The sequence below is a fragment of the Phascolarctos cinereus genome, unplaced genomic scaffold (assembly GCF_003287225.1).
Source record: "Phascolarctos cinereus isolate Bilbo 61053 unplaced genomic scaffold, phaCin_HiC Scaffold_4;HRSCAF=312, whole genome shotgun sequence".
NCBI lineage: Eukaryota > Metazoa > Chordata > Mammalia > Diprotodontia > Phascolarctidae > Phascolarctos > Phascolarctos cinereus.
In genome coordinates, this window is record NW_027555847.1 from 489,744,312 (window position 1) to 489,762,934 (window position 18,623).

Here is an 18,623-nt window from a genome sequence, read left to right on the forward strand (position 1 = left end):
GCTCAATCACTTCCTAGTTATGTGACTCTGAGCAACTCGCTTAACCCCCACTCTTTGCCTCAGTTTACTCATCTGTAAAATGAGCTGGAGAAGGCAATGGCAAAGTACTCCAGTATCTTTGCCAAGAAAATCCTAAATGGGATCGGGAAGAGTTGGACTTAACTGAACACACACACACACACACACACACACACACACACACACTTTAATATGGACTATATTTTCATCACATGTAGTTTATTTATCCTTTTGCCATTGATTCTATGGAAATGGGGCTAGGCTGCTTTGGAGATGGCAGGGTCCAGGTGTTTTTCTTTGCAGCAAAATTATGGACTTGATCATTTATTCAACATTCTCTGAGTAGCAGAGTTAGGTAGTTTTCTATTTTTTAATCTAAGTGGAACTCATTGGCGCTCTTCAAATCCTTTTTGTCCACTTTTATGGGCAGTTATATTGACCATTAACCACTTTGGCCCACTTCCTTATCTAGGACTCAAACAAACAAAACTACAAGAAATTCCTTTAATTCAAACGATGTGGTATTTGAGGCAGCTAGGTGGTACAGTTGGTAGAGCTTTGGGCTTGAAGTCTGGAAGATCTGAATTCAAATGTAGCCTAAGATAGTTACTAGCTTTGACAATGGGCAAATTACTTAACCTCTGTTTGACTCAGTTTTTTCAACTGTAAAATGGGCATAATAGCAGAATCTACTTCATAGGGTTGTGAGAATCAAATGAGATATTTGTAAAACACCTGTTACACAGATGCTATATTAATGCTTTTATTATTATTCTCTTATATGATCATTGATTCACAACAGCAGGTAAACCAAATCATATTAAAAATCTACAAGTTGTTTGCATTCTTCTTGGCATAGAGGACCATCACAGGAGGATTCAATCATGCAGAGACTGCAGTCTACCAGTTAGCTAGGCTGGAAGTGGACTTAATTTTTCCATGATTATCCTTTCTTGGCCCAACTTTGGAGTGGTGGGGAGCGATGTGTCTTCTTTCCTTTCTCCCCTTTGAGCAAAATGGGTTTTGGGACAATTCGCTTTCCCAGGTAACCCAGGGAGCAGCAGGATTTGGATGGGGAAAGAGTGGGGGAGTGCAGAAGGATACAGCCTTGGTGTTTTGAGGCCACGGCCCGAAGGTTCTCTGCTCCATATGCCTGGTACTCTGCTGGACTGGGCTGGCCTGGGAAATGCAGCCAGTGCGCGGATGGAGTCAGAGACTGCAGCTGCTCACCCCGAGAGCGCTCCCCAGACCCAGCACCTAGGCTGGGCGGGTTCACAGGCCAGGGCCGCACAACCAGAGGAAAGTGGGCTGGACGTGGTCCTCGCAGCGCCTCTGTTGCCAGGACACGGGAATAACGAACGTCGGCGGGGTTTGGGGGGGCGGTAGGCAGGAGCCACGGCCGCCTCCCCGGAGCCGCCAAAGCAGGCGGCTGGGTTGGGCAGCAATTCTTGGGAGGAGAGTTGGAGACTGAGCGGAGCCTGTGGGTGAGTAGTAGCGCAGCGCCCGGGGAGTGGGGCGGGACCTCACAGTCAAGGTACCAAGCGCAGCCTCTTTCTAGGAGTCTGCAGTCGAGGCGTGGGGCGGCTGATGATGCCTTGGGACAGCTGGGAGGAAAGTACTCCCGGTGCCTACAAACCCTTTCCCAGGGTTGCGCTTTCTGGTCTGTCCATTCCCATGCTGTCCCAATCAGCTGATTCTTGCAATTGTTTTCCCTTTTATCTACCTGTCCCCACCTTCACCCATCTCCACCCCCCTTTCTTCATGTCACAGGAAGCTAAGTGGCTACTATTTCTCTCCTTCCAAAATCCCCGCTTGAGGAAGCTCTCCAGGGTCTTCTAGAGTGAGCTGTGACAGGCAGAGCAAGACTATGCCTCCAACTATTGTCTAATCTTTCCCTCCCCTTGAACTAATTCCTATGCTCCCACTCCACTTTTTATGTCTATGCCATTTTTTGGGCAATCTCAAGCTGCACTGTGGAAATTTTTTATACCGTTGTGTAGAATTATTATTTATCTCTGTCGTTGAACTTTTTGAGTGTCTTTGCCTTCTGTCTTCCAGTAGATTGGTCATCCAGAGGGCAGAAATTCTAATGCTTTTTATAAGCCCCACCGGCAAAGTGTGCTGCCTGAAATGGTGTTCTAGGCGTGAGAAAAAAAGGATTTAGAGGTGGAAGGGAATATTAATGGTCATCCAATTTAGCCTTCTCATCTAACAGATGTTGATAGATTTTTCTAGTGAACTACCCACTCCTCATTTGCAATCTGCAGTTCTGTTGGCAGAACAGGTACTTATGTATCATTGAGAATAATAAAATAGCTAGCATTTGGTGACATAATAGCTCTTTGTCTTACCTATAATTACCTCATTTAACCATCACAACAACCCTGGGAAGCAGGTGCTATTATTATCTTCATTGTACAAATAAGGAAACTGAGGCAGGTTAAGTGATTTGTTTAAAGACACAGGGCTAAGCAAGCATACATATCATGTGGAATTTGAACTCAGGTCCTCCCGACTCCCAGGTCCACCACTCTTATCACTGCACCGCCCAGGTTGTAGAAATCCGACGATGATATTGCTTACAGAATTTTATTTCTTCATTGGTACTGGTTAGGGCATAGGGAAGACAACTTTGTTCGAGGGGTAAATTTAGAGTCATCACTGATACTTCTATTCTGAAGCTTCCAGGAAGGTAATTGATAAGATCATTAGTAGGTAGATACATCATGCTGAAGGTAAAAGGTGGTGGGTGTAGGATAAATTGTAGCTGTCTTCTGTCAGGAGGATTTAGTTTGCTCAGTTTGTAATATTAAATTTGTAAATGGAGAATTTGTATGCAATTAATACTTTTCTTTTTTTCTAGATTACTGCACTGCTTTTTGCATTGTGCCCTGATGTTCCAAGATGGCTACTTATATCTGCATTAATTTAGGCTTAGTCTCAGAAGTGCCTTATGTTTTCATTTATTGTTTAGCTTTCATTCAGCAGGGTGTGTATGTGGGCTTGAGTTGCAAAAATAAGTAATTACAATATTTATGTCTCCGACTTCCAATAGGTTGTATGGTTTTATAATCATTGAAATTCTTCTGCTTTCTTTGTAAATTAATTTTTTTTGGGGGGGGAGGATGGACTCTCTCCACTGGCACCTGGTCCGATTTATAATCTAATAAAATTGCCTGGCTCACTGAGATGTTAAGTGGCTTGAGCATGGTCAGATAGCCAGTGTCAGAGGCAGGACTTCATTTCAGGCCTTCTTGACCATGGAGGTTGAACAGTTGTGGTTGATAGTGAGATCAAGAGTGTGGACATTGCTATGAGTGACTGAGGTAATGGGAGTTGAGGAGCTGAAGAGGAAATGATGGGAGTTGAGGAGGTGGGGAAGCCAAGGTGAGAGGGGAAGGGAGCCTGGCATGTGTAATTGACATTCTTAAGCTCAGGATAATAAGATCATAGATTTAGATTTGTACAGGACCTAAGAGGTCAAAGTCATGTATAAAGACAGCATGGGTTTAGTGCTAAACTTAAGAAAAAGAATAGAGTGACCTGATAGATAAGAGTGACCAGGATAATAGAGGAGGATGGAGCAATCTCAAAGATATCTCACTTAGTGGATATTCTCAGCTAATTTTCTACCTCTCCCATCTTTATCCATTTGAAAGGTTTTTGATTAGATTTGTAAGACGTGAGATAAATAAAATTTTTATCACCTTTTGTTAGCCTTGTTTAACTTCATAGGTTTTTTTCCCCTCAAATATGGATTCAAATTAGAAAACCTATGTGAGAGAACTTTTAAAACTGTTAGTCTGTATATAGATGAAAACAATTATTAAATATAACATCATAAGAAATTAGAATTGGAAGGAAGATCATATAACCCAAACTCTTCCAATATAGGAAGATATCCCTTCTATAACAATTATGAATAATGATAATGTAGTTTTACTTGAATGCTTCCAGTGACAGGAAGCTTACTACTTTGTGTGCTATCCCATTTTATACCATTGGGAAGCTGTTAGGAAGTGCTTTCATAAATTGAGTTGACATATGTTTCTGCTTTTCACTGATTGGTTCTTTTCTGCTTTCTGGATCTATATAGAATAGTCTTTTCCTAGTTATGTTAAATCAACACTGAAAAAAGGAAACAACAAATGTTAGACACCTCAAAGCAATTTTATTCAAATACAAAACATTTAGAAAGCTTTCTTCTTTGTAACCTTCTACATGTAATTTAGTTTTTGAAAAATAGGATCCTTTCAAAGTCGCATAAAATTAAACCATGAATATATTTAATTTGACAGCAGAAATAGTTAATCAATGTTTGAGAGACATTTCTGTCACTAAATTTACTTTTCATTAAGTTTTCTCTGCCTTTGGCAGTCATTGTAGATGTGTTGCGTAGAAAATGTAAGTTAATAACTGATATGTTTTAGACATTTTGGACAACCTTTTTGTACTATATTCAGTTATGTTAGTTTCATCTAATAATTTAATTTTATTTTAAACAAATTTCACAAATTGGCACTTTAGTCTTCATTTTATAATTTGTTGCCAGCATTAAACTCTCTCCACATGTCAGCAGTTTTTAAAAAAAACAAACCTCTGTCAGTCCCTTGCTAGGCTTCCTCCCTGCTCCCAGTAGTTTGCTGGCTAGCAATGTGTGCTAGTAATTGTAAAGGAGGGTGAACAAGAGAATGTTGAGCAAGCCTACATGAATCTATTGCCATGAGTAGAATAATAATTCTGAGGTCTACAGACCACCTTAGTACCATCATTTCATATACAAAGTAGGTACCTGCTGGTAAAAATAACAGATCTGTGCACAAACAGATGGTTGCATGGGTATCTAAGTCTTAATGGCCCAAATGTATGATACTAAAAAGCGTTGCTAATCTTTTCTTGGGACCCCTGATGTCAGTATAGCTTACTGTTGTGTAGTAGTGTCTTGTTTTTCCATCCCACTTATGCCCAAATATTCTCTACCATCTGCCTTAGTATCCCTAAACACCTGCAAGCTGGTTTCAGTTGCTTGTGGGATTGTGAGAGAGTAGGAATTCTTAGAGGCTCATTTTGAAGGAATGGTGCCCTCCTTGACAACTGTCCCCTTCAAATAGTATAGGATGACTGTTGAGTATCCATGACAATTGTAGCAGTCAGTCACTCAATCAACTAGCATCTATTAAGCTCCTACTATGCACTAGGTGGTATAGTAGAAAATAGAACATATGAGTATTTGGAAACACTTGGCAACTAACAGTGCAAAATAGTGTGACCAACTCCATCAATATTATAGGTTGATTACTTGAATGGAAAATTTTATTTTATTTGTCTCATGAGGTCTCTGTTGATGTCTGGTTTATATGTTTCCCCCTCAGTAAAACATAAACCTTTTGAGGGCATAGACTGTTTTCATTTACATTTTTGTATCCCCAGTGCTTAGTACATAGCAGATACTTAATAGATGCTTTTTGAACTGAATTAAAATTGTTGTAATTCAGTTGCTTCAGTTGTGTCTGAGTCTTTGTAACCCTTTTTGGTATTGTCTTAGCAAAGATATCAGAATGGTTTGCCATTTCCTTCTCCAGCTCCTTTTACAGTATTGTTTTACAGAATTGAGTATACTGAGGCAAAGAGAATTAAGTGAAGCTAGTAAGTATCTGAGACTGCATTTGAACTCAGGTCTTCCTAATTCCAGACCCTGTGCTTTAACCATTGCTCACCCAGCTACACCTTAATTAAGATTATTTAATGGCAAAAAGATTGTCTTTTTATTTGTGGATGGGCATTTTTTCCTAAGGCAAAATGAGTAGGGGTACAGTAGTGAATGATACTTTCTGAAGAGCAATTCTCAGTAAACAAACATGTAATAAGCACTTACTATGTGCTAGGCACTGTGCTAAGTGCTCTGAATACAAAGAAAACCAAAACCACTTTTCCTGACCTCAGGGAACTCACTCACACATAAAAGGAACATACAAATAAATAGATAAGAAGGTGAAATTTGAGCAAAGTCTTGAAGGAAGGAGTCAAGAGGATGTGAGTATTCCAGGCATAGGGGACAAGCAATGACAAGGCACAGAACTGGGAGACAGAACGCTGTTTTATTAATAGCAATCAGGCCAAACATGTCACTAGATCTTAGACCAGATTTTGAAAGGCCAAAGGAGAGTTTAAATTTGATAGAGGTAATAGGAGCAACTGAAGTTTACTGCATAGGAGGATGATATAGTCAGATGCATGCTTTAGAAAAATCCACTTTGGCAGCTAAGTGGAGGATCGATGGGAGTGGGGAGAGACTTGAGGCAGGGCAAACAGAAGGCTATTGCAGAAGTCCTGGTAAAAGGGGATCAGAGCCTGTACCAAGGCGGGGGTTGTGTGATAGAGGTGAGGGGTGTGAAACAATAAAATTTGACAAATGGTTGGGTGAATAGGTTGAATGAAGTGAGGAGTCAAGGATGACTTCAAGGTTGCCAGTCTAGCTGAGGGGAGTGTGGTAGCACCCTTGACAAAAATAGGGAAGTTTGGAAAAAGGGAGGATTTTGGGGAAAATTAATGAGTTCTATTATGGACAGTTTGAGTTTGAGATGCTATCTGAATAATTTATGTCCAAAAGGCAATTGATGATGTAAGACTGGAGTTCAGGAGAGAGATTATAGAATCATGTGTATAGAGACCATATGGAGGGAAAAGAGAAGCAGGCCCAGCACAGAAGCTTGAGGGACACTCACAGTGAACGTTGCCTGGATGAAAATCCAGCAGAGAAGACTGAGTAAATATCAGACATGGTAGAAGGAGAAATGGGAAATAGCAAAGTCATGAAAACTTTAGAGGGGAGAGAGTATTTGCAATATGGTATGTTACACATTTGTTAAGTGCCTACTAGGTATGTGCCAGGCACGTGTTAAGCTCTGGGAATACAAATAAGAAAAAAGTCCCTGCCTTCAAGCAGCTTATAATCTAATGGAAGAAGACAGCACACAAAAGGAAGGGAGAAAGGGAGGGGGGACACAGGGTCTTGTTCTGTGGAGTTCAGACTAAGCAGAGCTGCAGATGCAAAGTGGAGCGAATTGCAGAAACCAGATTCCACTCTCTTTGAGTGGAGTTAAATGTTCCACCATCCAGTCCTTCGATCAGAGGGAAGAGGAGGATGAAAGAGTTTGAAGAGTGGGTTATTGACAGTGTCAAAGGCTGCAGAGAAGTCAATAAGGATGAAGACTGGGCAAAGGCCATTACATTTGCCAGAAACCAATGGTAACTTTGATCATTTCAGTTGAATAAATGAGTTTGGAAACCAGATGGCAGAGGATTTTGGACTGAGAGGAGACCGAATACAGGCATCCAGTGTCAGTGACTTTCTCAAGGAATTTTATTGAGAAGGTGAAGAAAGATATAGGATAGTAGTTAATGGTGATGGTCAGATCAAGTAAAGATTTTTTTTTCAGCCATTTTTAAAAATTAATTTATTTTGATTTATCAATAATCACTTCCATAAGCTTTTGAGTTTTAAATTTTTCTCTCCCTCCCTCCCCAAGAGTCCGAGCAATCTGATATAGGCTATACATATATATTCCTATTAAACATATTTTCACATTAGTGATGTTGTAAGTAAGAATTAAAACTAATAGGAAGAAAGAGGAAACAAAACATAACAGAAAGAAAAAATAGCAAAATAGTCTGCTTTGATCTGCATTCAAACTCCATAGTTCTTTCTTTGGATGTGGATAGCATTTTCCATCATGAAGCTTTTGGAGATGTCTTAGATCCTTGTATTGCTGAGAAGGGTTAAGTCTTATCAATGTCAGTCATTTCAACGTGCCTGTTGCTGTATACAACTTCTCTCTGCTGCTCACTTCATTCAGCATCAAACCATGCAAGTCTTTCCAGGTTTTTCTGAAGTCTGCCTGTTCATCATTTCTTATAACACAATAGTATTCCATTACATTCATATATCACATTCACAGTTATGATTACTGTCTGTATCTTTCTCTTCATCCTGTTTCCCCCCGTTTCTGCTTTTCCTTCTCCTTTCTCCTTTTCCTTCCTCACTAATGTTTTGCTTTTGACCACCGCCTCCTTCAGTCCCTCCTCCCTTCTATTAGCCCCCTCCATTTTCTTCCCCTTTACCCTTACTACTTCTTCCCTCCCTTCTATCTCCTCTCCCTTTTCTTTCCCATTTTCCCTCCTACTGCCTACAGGGCACGTTAGATTTCTATACCTAACTGATTATATTATTCTTCTTCTTGAGCCAAATCTGATGAGAGTAAGGTTCAAACAATGCTCATCTCCCTCCCTTCTTTCCCTCTGCTGTAATAGGTTTTTGTGCCTTTTCCTGTGATGTAATTTACCTTTGTCTGCCACCTCCTTTCCTTTTCTGTCAGTACATTTTCTTAGTTAGATCAGATTAATCCACTTACTTAACCCACTTGATTAGATTATTTTAATCATTACATCAAAGTCAATTTATACCCACCCCCTTTATGTGTACTCCTTTAACATGGTGTAATAACAATATAGTCCTCAAGAGTTACAAGTGTCATCTTCCCTTGTAGGGATGTAAACAGTTTCCCCTTATTAATAACATGTTGTTTCTCTCTGTCCCATTTACCTTTTTTTGTCTCTCTTGAGTCTTGTATTTGAAGTTCAAATTTTCTGTTGAGCTCTGTTTTTTTTTATCAGGAAGGTATGGAAGTCCCCAATTTCGTTGAATATCCATCTCCTCCCCTGAAAGATCATGCTCATTTTCACTGGGTAGTTGATTGTTGGTTGTAATCCAAGCTCTTTTGCCTTACGGAATATCATGTTCCATGCCCTATGGTCTTTTAATGTAGAAGCTGCAAGGTCCTGTATAATCCTGACTGTGGTTCCATGATATTTAAATTGTTTCTTTCTGGCTGCTTGCAGTATTTTCTCTTTGACCTGGTAATTTTGGAATTTTGCTATTGTATTCCTTGGCGTTTACAATTTGGGATCTCTTTCTGGAGGTGATTGGTGGATTCTTTCTATGGCAATTTTACCCTCTGGTTCTAGGACCTCAGGGCAGTTTTCCTTTATGATTTCCTGAAAGATACTGTCCAGGCTCTTTTTTTCATCATGATTTTCAGGTAGACCAATAATTTTCAAGTCATCTCCCCTGGATTGATTTTCCAGTATTTTACATTTTCTATTTTTCATTCTTTTGTTTTTTGTTTGACTGATTCTTGCTCTCTCATAGAGTCATTAGCTTCCATTTGCCTAATTCTAATTTTTAACAAATTGTTTTGTTCTATTAGATTTTGTACCTCTTTCCTCATTTGGCCAATTATTTTTTTTTAGGGACTCATTTTCTTCAGTGTACTTTTTTTCCAGTTGGCCAATTGTATTTTTAAAGGATTTGTTTTCTCCAGTTAATTTTTGTCCTTCCTTTTCTAAGCTATTGACTCTCTCTTGCATACCTCTCATTTCTTTCCCAATTTTTTGTTCTACCTCCCTCAACTTTTTAAATCCTTCTTGAGCTCTTCTAAGAAGATTTTTTTTTTGTGCTTTAGACCAATTCATATTCCCTTTTGAGGTTCCAGATGTGGGTTTGTTGACAATGTTATCCCCTTCAGAATTTCTGCCTTGATTTTCACCCTCCCCATAATAAGACTCTATTGTATGTTTCTTTTTGTTCATGGTGTTTGCATATTTCCTGGCCTTTAAAGAGATTGAGCTCTTCTGCTGGGGCGCAGAGGGCACTGACCCAAGCTTCTTGTGTGGGGAGCCTAGGGCCTGGTCACTGGCTTTGTGTCCTGGGACATCCAGTGTTGGTAGTTGGAGGCTGTAGGGTTCTGGTAGCTTACCTGGTGTTGGGCTGGAATCAGCAACACTGGAACTCTAGGGGTTGGATTGGGTAGTGTGGCTGCTGGAGATTTCCTGCTCACCCAGGTTTTCCTTCCTTTCACTCTCTTTAGCTCCTTTCAAATGGATCTTGTATTAGAGTGTTTATCTGTCTGGGGCCCCTTGGAACATTGCTTCCTTTAGTTTTGCTGAGGCACTGGGAGAGCTGGTTGCTGTAGAATGCCCAAGCACCTGGTGGTTTTCCAAGCAGGTTTCCACCAGTTCCCTGCCCTCAGTGAGGCACTTGTTGGTGTTTGCCTGTTCCACCACCTGGGCTTCAGGATCTCCTCCTGGTATGCTGAGGTGGGGCTTTCCACTAGCTTGCTGAGACACCTCCGGTTCTGTACTGCTCCCCTTCCCTCAGGGTAAGAGGGGCCTTTCCTGTTAATCCCTCAAGCTACCTGGGCTACTGGACTGGTGTACCTCATCTTTCTTCTGGTTCAGCTGTTCCAGGGTTTGTCTTAGGCTCAAAGATTTTTTTTTTTTTTAAAGAATGCTGGAGACATCAATGTGTTTGTAGGAATGAGAGAAAGAGCCAGTTCACGGGGAGAGATGGAAGACTGGTGAGAGAATAGGAATGATAGAAGGTGACATCTTCTGGGGAAGATGAGATGGAATGGGATCAAGGGTGCATGTAGAGGAATTTATGTTGGTAGAGAAAAGGGCTACCTCTTCTTCTGAGATAGAGGGGTGAAGGGATGAAGATATCTGAGTGATATGAGATGAGGAGAATGAGAGAAGAGGAACATCTCCACAAATGACCTCAATTTTTTTTGTTGTGCTCTATGAGGTGAATTCCTCAGCTGAGTGAGTAGAGGAGGAGATGCTGTTGAAAGCTTAAGGGGATGGTATGAAGACTTGGAATAGCTGATATGATGAGTGGGATAGTTAATGAATTAGTGAGGTATAAAAGAGATTGCCTTGCTAGAAGCTTTAGTGGACAATGGTATGCTAGATAGACTTATATTCCCAAGATTATGCTGGGAATATGATGAATGAACCTTCTGAGAAGCATGATTACTTTCTGATCTGAACTGGATTTTGATGGACCTTCCAAAAAGTTTTGTTCCATTAAGTAGATTCATTCCATAAGGAAACCATTATTCATGTTTATGACTCACAAATACAAAATACTTTGGTTTACCATCTTTATCCTTCAGAATAAAAGATACATCTCATTTGTGATATAACCAGTTCATAGTGGATCTAGTCAGCAGGGTCTCACGATATTGTTTATCTCCTTTCAGGAGCACGTAAATATAAATGAAGGAGATGGATTTGGCAAAGGATTAGAGTGTAGAGGATAGTACAGTACAATGTTGAACTGGTTCATCAAATGGTTGAAATAAGAAAGGAGAGGAAATGTAGCCAGTGTAGGGGCTCTGCCCTGGGAAAGAACTGAAGAGTGGGGGGTTTGTAGTTTATGATAAAGATGAAGAACAGGGTTAGAAGCCATAAAATATATAGAGAGAGTTTATTGTCTGTTTTAATGTGAGCATTTACACCCCAGAAATTAAAAAATGCTACCAATCAAGGCTTGATTTATTTTATTGATAACCTAGATTTAAGAAAGTAATGGAGAACATTAATAATTTATATCATTAATTAATTAATTTAACAAATTAATATGCAAGTTATTTGTTTAATAAATTAATATGTAATTAATCAATAATTTAGTTTAACCTTAAGAGTATGCTGTGTGTCCTTTTTTTTTTTTTAAGAGCCTGTTAAACATTTAGCAGCATAACCCCGCTTGCAGGTGATGACAAGATCAGGGATATGGCCTTCTGTGAGGACCTGGGAACTTAGGGTCATTGTAAAAATGAGACATTAATATGAAGTAAGAGATCAGGAGCTGTGGTGGAGAGAAGAACTGTGAGCCAAGCATTGAACTCACTGAGAGGAAGGAAGGAGAATGTCCTGGGGGTCAAAAGACAACCACTAGGACCTGGATTTAGGTGATAAATTTGAATAATATGAATTTCTTCCTCTCTTTTGAGGCAATTGAGTTATTGCCCAGGGTCACACAGCTAGTAAATGCCTGAGGCTGCATTTGAACTCCAGGGCCAGGGCCCTATCCATTGTGCCACCTAGCTGCTCCTTTGTAGTATGAATTTCAAATGAGAAGAGGTTGTTGAGTGAGAGTGGTGAACAGAGAGTCTGTATAAGTGTCAGGTGGGGAGCAAGGAGTATTTAGACTCCCTGGCCTGGACCAATTAGTAATGCATTTGAATAAAATGCAGTAGTAGTTGAGACCTCAAATAAAATTTTGTGAAAGATATTGTGGAAGGTAAGTACTGCCAATTACTTTGTCATATGAAGAGGTTTGTTTCACCCATGAGCTGGACAGCTTTTACTGATTTGATTTGTGACATTTAATTGGGAAAATTTCTTCCCTTTTCTGGGACTCATTTTTCTCATCACCAAAATAAATGAATTAACTCCCCAAACCCTTCTGCCTCTGGCATTCTGTGACAGTAACTGATACAGAGTACATGCTTAATAAATGCTTGTTAATTTTACCATTTGCTATCTGAATAGTAAACTTAAAACCAGGATATCTTGGGGAAATGATGTCTCTTTTCCATGCATGTCCTAGAATATTAGGAATCAACTTTAAGAAATATACTTTGTATTATATTCTATTGTTTTTCCTTCACTTTTAATTAAAATTAATTTTAGAGCTTCAGCAATTTCTTTTTAATGTTTCCTAATTTATTTTTCCTATCAGTAAATGTTTTTGTTTAATTTTGGCCAATTCTCCCCAGCCCCATTCCATCCTTATTTATATTTTTTATTAATCAAATTGGTATTGCTTCAAGTCTACCTACTCATTTTTGGTATCAAAATACTATCATGAGAACTCATTATTGTTTATTATTATGCCTTTAGTGAAAGATCCAGGGTTAACAGGATTCAGCTCTCCTTTTTGAGGTTTAATTCTAACCTGCCTAAGAATCTACTAATGAGTAGCTACAAATCTCTCCATTTTGCTTTCCTCCTGCTCTTTCCTCCATTTCTTTATTGACTTTCTCCTTTTTGAAATTCAGATTGCAAGATTGATGTGGGTTGGAAGTAGTAGAAGTTGAGAGAGAGTATACACGAACATATATGTACACATATATGTATATATATCTACACACATGTGTATATATGTGTTTGTTCAGTTGTTTTAATTGTGTCTACCTCTTCATGACCACATTTGGGATTTTCTTTTCCTCCTTCAGTTCATTTATAGTTGAGGGAACTGAGGTAAACAGGGGTAAGTGACTTGTGCAGGGTCTAAGTAAATGTCTGAGTTCGGATTTGAACTCAAGTCTTCCTGACTCTAGGTCTGGTGCTCTATCCACTGCACCACCTAGCTGCCCCATATGTATATATAAACATATATATTTACATATATCATATATCATGAACACATTATGTATATATTATTAAAATCCTGCCATGATGACCAGGGGTTAAGAAGAAAAATAAATGCATGTATATATGTATTTATGCACACTTATACATACGTATACACATATATTTTACCTATATGTATTATGTATATCGGCAGCTAGGTGGCCCAGTGGATGGAGTGACAGGCTTGGTGTCAGGAAGACTCCTTTTCCTGCATTCACATCTAACCTCAAACACTTAATAGCTGTGTGACTCTGGGCAAGTCACTTAACCCTGTTTGCCTCTTTCCTCATCTGTAAAAGGAGCTGGAGAAGGAAATGGCACACAACTCCAGTATCTGCCAAGAAAACTTCAAACAGGGTCATGAAGAGTCTAAAACAACTGAAAAATGACTAAACAATTATGTGTATGTGATTAAAGCCTTGCCATGATGACCAGGGCTCAGTGTCAGTGTCTGCATGTCTATATCTACATATATACAAATACAAATGCACACATGTATTTATGTAAGCATTTAATGTATATTTGTTACTTAGCCCTCATCATCATGGCAGGGACTCGATAATTATGTAAAGAGTAGAATAGAAGCTTCTTGAGGTCAAGAATGATTTTGTTTGCTTCCTCAGTACTATTTATCACTAGCAGCACTTCTTTTTTGCCTGGACCTAGGCTTTCATTTGTGTGGGAAACTCCTAGGGAGGAATCTGGCCATGCAGATCCACTGCTGGTCTGCAATAATAGAGTCACCTATGGCATTGAGAGGTTGAGTGGATTGCCTTGTATCAGAGTCAGAACTTGAACCCAGGTCTTTCTGAGTCTGAAAGCAGCTCTCTATCCTTTGTAATGCTGCCTTGAATGTAATAGGCGCTTAATAAATATTTGTGGAATGGAATTAAATTTGAAGAAGGATTATCACCTTCATATCTGCGACACAATTGCTTTTCAAGTGATATATAAAATGACAATTTTATTGGCCCCAATTTATACAAACATATTAAAACTGTTATCAGTTACCTTCTGATTTTCTTTGAAAAGACAGTTCTGGGATTATCTTACCTACTGATGGCAGTGCTTGGCTGGGATTTCAGTTTTTAAAGCTCTATTTGTTTGCACTTTTCTAAATTTAATGTCATCTTGCACTTCCTCTTATTTCCATAACCTATTCAGATTCACTTAATTTATTTTTGTATTTTCTGTGGCAGCTGTTCTGTATGTCATCCTAATTTAGTATCGTTTTCAAATTTCTTCATTTCTTTTAGAATGTAATAACGATGTTGAAGATGACCTGATCTAATATCCCTCTGGCATGATCTCGACACTTCCATCAAACTGTGTACAATGTCAATTTGTACAACTTGCTGCTTTTGGTATTTCAGCTAGCTTTTATCAGTATGACACTCTTCATAGGCAAGCTAATTTAAATGAGTTTTTCAAGTAGTATGTCATGAGATCATGTACGAAATGATACCAGAAGAGGCCAAGTACATGGCTTATGATGTGGTGCTTTCATCCCCTAATTTGATCATTTCCATAGAAAAAGTATTATAAGCTCTTGGCATGAGTTTTTTAATAATAAATTCCTAATGCTTATTAGTCTTGACTTATTCTCCAGATGGCCACACATTGTTTTTACACTATTTATCCCATTATTTTCTTAAGCATTGATTTGTCTCATTGAAAACTTTAAACATTATTCTTCACTTTTGATAGTTTTAGAAGAGTCAAAGAATAGAATAATCATGAGAATAGCTGAGGAGGAGGCTTTCTAGGGTAATTTAACTATTTCCATGTGTCATGCTGATAAATGAAATTTGATTTGGATAAATTAATATTAAATTTAAATTTTCATATTCATCTAGAGGGCAGAATTGCCCACTTTTTAAAAATAGGAAGTTAATTGATTGTCACGGAGTTCATTCATGACATGTCTGCCCATAAGACAATAATTATAAAGGGAAACGGTTATGGCACTTAAAATGTTTTTAAAAGGTAGAAATGTCCACAAAATATTTTCAACCTATAATAATAAGGACAATGCTAGGATTCAATTTTGGTTTTGTATTTAAAGTAAGAGAGAACATATGTAGAAAAGTACATTTCCCTTGCCCCCTTTACAAAACATTTTTATTAGATTGTAAGCTAGTAGTGGAATGGGAAGCTGCTTTAGGCACAACTCTTTAAAGTGAAATACAGTAACATGAAACTAATGTCTTAAATTAAGTCCTCTCAATTTCCAACTTATAGTGTTAGAGGGCAAAGAAACGATACAGAATGTTAGTCTTATGGCTTTTTATTTTATTTTGGTGCTCTCTGTCTCATTTTTCTTTCCTTTAGAAATTTTAAAAGCTTCCATTAAAGAAACTTGAAAGAAACAGTACTGAATGACCATTCACTTATTTGATTAGTGCAAGCCCTGGATTCTCTGCGTTCTCTTTAGAATTTGAAGACCTCTAGGGAGGAGAAACAACTTTGAGTCTTAGGTCACATTATACAGAGAGTTAGTCTTTCAGGTTTTATTAAATTGTACCTTGGTTACTCACATGAAGTAGAGACTTCTCTTATTTAACATGTGTTTTGTATTAATTGAGAAGATACCATTCTTGGAGAGACCATTTCATGACTTTGATGAATCAAAATCTGATATACTCTGGAGACTTCATGCTAATGGTTAGAGATTCCTTCCCTTGTAATAGGCAGAAAAATCAGGACAGCTGTTATCCTGCCTTAGGACAAAATCTAAGTAAAGGAATTTCAGAAACAGCCATTGTGGGAAAACTCAGGATTCCTCTCAGAGAATATAGCATTTAAAACTTAGATGGTAGATATGTGAAGGAGGTTTACAATATGATGCTCAGAGATTAAGATTAATTATTAGCCTGGAAAGAAAAATGGCAGAAATGGAGTTTCAGTGTTCTAACAGTGAAACAGATAACTTATTTTTATGTTGTAAATAATGAAAATCTTAATAAAGTTTATTAACAGTGTCAGAGGTACTTTTTTTGACTACTTGGTTAATATGGTCACCAACTGGAAGGTTTTTTGGGAAGATACCTAAGAGACTCAATGTAGGTAGATAAGATGTTGGCTAACCAGAGGTACTTAATTAATGACGTAGTTCAGTGGAAGCAAGGGATGATGTTGCAGTCTAGAACAAGGTAACAGGAAGACTCAAGCGTGAAGAAAAGATAGGGTATAGTACAGAGTTTAACATTTCTTACTTTACATATTAGTGAAACACTCTGCTAAGCACTGGGGGTAGAAAAAGAGGCAAAACAAAACAAAACAGTCCCTGCTGTCAAGGAACTTAAAAATCTAGGGGGAAACAAGCAAAGAAATAATGTATAAACAACCTATATAGAGGATAAATAGGAAATTATTAAAAGAAACTAGAATTAAGAAGTAATAGGAAAAGCTTCCTGTAGAAGAGGAGATTTTAGTTGGAACTTAAAGGAAGCCAATAGGTAGAGATGAGAAGCAGAGCATTTCAGGCATGGAGGATGGCCAGAGGAAATTCCTAGAACCAAGAGATGGAATGTCTTGTTCATGGAACAGTAAGGAGACCCATGTCACTGGATTGAAGAGTATTTGGTGGGTGACAAGGCATTAGAAACTGCAAAGATAGAAGGGAGCTAGATTATGAAGGGCCTTGAATGCCAGACAGGATTTTGTATTTAATCCTGGAGGCAATAGAGTGCCACTGGAGTTTTTTAAGCAAGGGACCTGACTTGTGCTGGAAAATCAATTTGGTGGCTGAATGGAAGATGGATTGGAATGGGGAGAAATTTGAGGTAGGCAGACCCATTAACAGGCTATCACAATAATTCAAGTATGAGGTCATGAGCACCTGCATCAGGGTGGTGGAAGCTTCAGAGGACAGCAACAAATTGGACATGGTGGGTAAGAGATTGTCAGGAGTCAAGGGCGACAGTTAGATTGCAAACCTGAGGGACAGAGAAGATAGTGTTGGCCTCTATACTAATAAGAAAGTTAAGAGTGGAAGAATGGCTCAGTTTTGGAATTCAGTTCAAGATGTCTGAAAGGCAATTGGAGATGTGAGATTGGAGATCAGCAGAGAGACTGAAGCAGGAAAGGTAAATTTGAGAATCATCAGCATAAAGATATTACTTAAATCCATGAGAGCTAATGGGACAGCAGTGGATAGTACTGGGTCTGAAGTCAGGAAGATCTGAGTTCAAATTTAACCTAGCCACTTACTAGCTGTGTGACCCTGAGTAAATCATTTAAATTCTTTTTGACTTACTTTCATCATCTGTAAAGTGGGGATAATAGTTGCACCTATGTCCCAGGATTTTTGTGAAGGTTAAATGAAATAATATTTATACAGCCCTTAGCCCACTGCCTGGTACATAGTAGACTCTACAGAAATGTTAGTTATTATCATCATGATTATCATTATATTTTTATATCACCAAGTGAAGTAGTATACAGGGAGAAGAGAAGAAGGACAAGGCCATGACCTTCCGGGTCACATACAGGGCATGATTTCAGTGAAGGTCCAGCAAAGGATACTGAGAAAGAGAGGTAGGAGGAGAGAATGGTATCCTGAAAACCTAGAGAGAAGAAAGTATCAAGGAGAAGAGGGTGAGCAACAGTGTCAAAGTCTTCTGAGAGGTCAAGAAGAACGAAGATTGACAAAAGGCCATTGGATTTGGCGATTTAGAGATCATTGGTAACTCTGGAGAAAACAGTTTTGGAAGGATGATGAGGATGGAAATTGGATTGCAAGGGGTTGAAAAGAGAGTGAGAAGGGAGGAACTGGAGGAACCAATTCTAGATCGCCTTTTCAAGGAGTTTAGCTCCCTGCCTAAGCACCACTTCATGGTTATTTCCCCTCACGGTTGGATTTTTTTTTTTTTATTAAAGGGGCCATCCCTTGATTCACTTCTTAAAGAGGCCTATTCAATGAATGGAAGTTGCCTCACTCAAAGTGAGAACCTGAAAAGACCTTAGCTTAAAAGGGCCAGAGTCTCCTTTTTGCATCCTGAGCCACCTCCAGTTGTCCTGCTGAATATCTGGCCATTGGATGCAGAGGGCTCTGGAGTGGAAAGTGAGGCTGGTGACCTTGCGCAGCCCTCTCTCACTCCAATCAAAGTCAATTGCAAGTCAGGTCATCATCTCCCTGATGTCACGGTCCTCTTTGAGAATGAAGGACAAACACAACAACAGCTACAAAGGGCAGGAAAAAATATAACATGATGATGGTTGGGGGTAAAAGGATCAAGTGAGAATTTTTTGAGGATGCGGAAGCCATAGGTGTATTTGTAGGAAGAAGAGAAGGTGTCAGTAGAAAGAGATTGAAGGAAAATGATAAAGTGAGGATGACAGATCAA